Genomic DNA, 4,005 nt, shown 5'->3' on the forward strand with positions numbered 1-4,005 from the left:
ATATACATGGATGGGGTATGTGATATAGTGTGGAAAAATTGGAAAATTCTTCTTACAGATGATAAGATAAAGAAAGTTATAGGGGAAGAACCAATGTTTGGTTTTAGAAGGAATAAGAACTTAAAAAATGTGTTATGTCATGAAGGGAATAAAAAGATTCAGGTTAAATCTAGATTTAAACGGACCAGACCCTGTGGTACCTGTAAGGCTTTCCTCACATAAATACAGATACTACATTCACACACCCCACTACTAATAGAGTGTATTATTTCCATACATATGTTAGTTGTAAGACTATGAATGTGATATATGTAACTACCTGTAGACTATGTGCAGGATTTTATGCAGGGAAGACAAATTGTATGTTAAAAAATAGAATATTAAACCATTTGTCTGCAATAAGGCTACATAATGAGCACAATGCCTTATATCAACACACATCAGTTTCCAGGACATGATTTTAGGTTTTCAGTAATACAGAGCATACACAAGAGTTTTAGGATGGGGGACCTGGTGAATGAAACAGACTATCAGGAAGCAAGGTGGATTATAGAGTTAACAGCACATAGATTCCCAGGACTGAATGATGTCATTCCCATTAAGCCAGCCCTAAAGAAAAGGCGGATAAATTATTGATTTTAATTGGTTGCTATTTACTATTTAAACTGCTAGATTTTTTTAGTTAATTGTCTGAAGAAGGGCATTAGCCTGAAAGCACTTACACATCATTGTTGCTGCTCTGATTTTATGTCGTTTTATGCTGTTTGAGTGATTAAACCTTGGACTTTACTTTGTGGTGTTTGTTGCCATTTTTACTGTTCAAGCTGTTGTAACTTAGTTGATTACTTATATAAGTGGAACCTGAAATACGCACCTTTCCAGGTTAATATGGTGCGGTAACAGCCAACATTGGGCTGTGGTTATTTGCTTTAAGGTGGTGTTGTGTTTAAGCATTTACTGATAGAAGACGTATGTTATTCTATTAAATCCCGGTGCAGTAGGTACTGCTGTAATATAACAAAATGGACAAAAGTGCATTATTTAATAGGACAATGCAGTTTCATTGAAATTATAAGCAAAACATGGAAAGCATTTTTTATAGGTGTGGCAAGCATCCCAGCACACTTACATCCCATTTACTTAACTATATTAACTCCATGGTCATAACACAGTAGAGAAAGAGCAAATTGCACAATGTGAGTTGCATCAAAAATATGTCTCACTCCCCTTCTACCTAATTGCGATCCAAAAACACTCAGAATAAGTCTTCAAAAACAGATCCACTAACACCAGCACCACTGAAACAGAAAAGTAATGTCACAAAAATCAAGTGGCAATCTGCATGTGCACAACTAAGTACATTATCATTCATACTCATGTTTTCTAGATGATGCCACACTTAGTTACAATCAAGCAACATTTGTGCATAGATGACAGTTTCTGTGCTGATATCAAGGTATGTACTGCAGCCTTGCATTTGCATAGGGTTGCTGGATTGCTAATTGGGAGAGGGACAGAACCCACACTGTTAGGGTATTAGATGTGTCCTCATAGAGCATGAAAGTAAGCAGTGGGGTACCACAGGGATCTGTGCTGGGCCCACTGCTACTCAGCACATAATTCTCTGATCTTCAGTTTAAAAATGGGAATCTCTGGATTTCCAAGTTTGCAAATTATTGTGAAGTGGAGGTTTTACATAAATCGGTTTCTCATATACTGAAGTTACAAAATGAACTTATCATGCTAATAGCTAATGCTCTGAAAACAGACTAAAACTAAATGCTAAAAACTCAGGGTTGTTGCATTTAGTAAACAAACCCTCCACCCAGCTTATATACCCCACTCCAAAATGAAAACATTGTGAGAAACTTTTGAAAATGGGGTCATCCTGTTGCAATAGTGATCAGGAAATCCTTTTGTCAGCTGATCATAAAGAGCATTTCCTCTAGATCAAGTGAAGTCCATACCCCTTTATATTGTGCACTGATCAGGCCCGTCATCAAATACAATGACCCTTTAGTATGTAGCTTACTGAATACAGCAAGGAATTGGAGAGATCCCCAAAGGTTATAGACACAAAAGATCATGGGGCTAAATGTACTGAGCTACCAAAAGAGGTTGGACTCCTTGTTCCTGTATTCACTGTCTTATAGAGCCATAGTTCTGATCTGTGTCTTGTCTTCTGAGCCATTAGGGATCCAGCGGTCCAAGACCTCTTATTCCTCCACAAATCAAACAGTCCAGCAAGCACTAGTACCAGTGATCTAAATCTTCTTCAGCAATAAACAAATCATGGTGGAGTGACAGATTTGTCATATAATATGACATACTCTCTTCCTTTAAGAATTTTGAGTCTTTCAGCTTTTCCCGGTTAGGGGTCGCCACAGCGGAACTCCGGTCCGCTAATGATTGGTAGTTGATTTTTACGTGCTGAGTTACCAGCCCTGATGCACAACTTTCAACGAAGGTATGCCCATTCACGCATGTCTCCACGCAGAAGACGCTGTAGCTGAGAATCGAACCGGACAGCATCTTACTGTGAGGTGACAATGCTACTGCAGCACCACCACCGCGGGTCTTCCTTTAAGAATGAATTAACAATTGAAAGGCTAATCATTAATCCACCCCCAGTATGGCTGGTCTATCGCTCCCTGAAAATCGAGGTAAGGACTAAGGGTGTGTACTGGCAAGGTGTAAATGGCTACATGATCCAGCTGCCTTGTACATTCTATAATTCTATGGTTCTATGGATTATGTGTCATATTGTTATTTGGACATTTACTTCACATGCAGCATGCATTATTGTGTGCTTCTACAGGTTACCATACAGTTAATCCATCCTCTGTTTGAGAGATCAATGCAGTATCTAGTCGGAATGCCACACCTGGGGTGGCAGAGGATGGCATACATTATTTGGTGCCATGCAGGTGGCTTGGTCTTTTTCAGGCTTAGGGTAAACATATCATGGACCCAGGTTTTTCATTGCATGTATAGTCTGCATTATGACTCTCCTGATAAACATGTTCTCCTAGAGGGACCACAAGGGTGGGCCATGTTAGCATTCTTTGAAGGCTTGTCAGCTATGCCAGTAATCTTTCAGTCCCCTAAAAACACAAAGATGTTGTCTGTGCGGCAGCTGTAATAAAAGAGCTGTTGAACAACTCCAGGGTCCAAGGGATATTACAGTGGGTCCCTACCAGATGATCGAGTTTTCAGAAACTCGAAATTCATATGGTCGAGACCATATGATCAAGTTTTTGAAAACCTGAAGCTTTTGAATGGAGATCGCGGTACAGTGAGGATGGGGAAATTTAACCTTTTCCCCACTGTAGTGTGATCTTGGAGTTGGTAAATATAATTGCAGGGGGTGTGGGAAAGGCAGAGGGGCAAAAATGTAAAAAAAATGGCAGATTTTTTGTTTTTTTTTTTAAGTTGAAGTTTTCTGAAACTCGATCATATGGTCTCAACCATATGAATTTTAAGTTTCTGAAAACTTGATCTGATATAGACACATTACAGTAGGTTGTAGAGGTCAAGAGTCTGTCTTCCTAGTTATTTCTTATGCTAGAGAACCTCCAGCATTACTTGCTAATGGACATATAGATTTGTGCCCATTACTGATGACTGATACATCTGTATATCTGGCTTTCCATGTGGATGGACTACTATATTTTCACCACAGCATGTTATGGCTGTATGTCAGTATGCATTCTGTGTAGACCGCTGCTTTGTTTATGGATGCATCTATAGATATACAAACCATAGTGCTTTGTATTTAGCTCATACTAATTTGTTTTGCTTGCTTGCTTTATGACCTTATTCAATTTGACAGTGTACCAGATCTACTTGCAGAATTATATTTTATTATGCATGGCATTCTTTTTCTGCCTTGTGATATTTTACCTCTCCTTACCCCCCAGCATTTGTATTTTTTCACACTTCTAGTCTATGGTTTGTTACTGACTGCAAAAGCTAACAAAAGTAATGCATAGAATGCCATTGAAT

The sequence above is a fragment of the Protopterus annectens genome, chromosome 8.part1, assembly GCF_019279795.1.
Source record: "Protopterus annectens isolate FY-2018-M chromosome 8.part1, PAN1.0, whole genome shotgun sequence".
Taxonomy (NCBI): Eukaryota; Metazoa; Chordata; order Ceratodontiformes; family Protopteridae; genus Protopterus; species Protopterus annectens.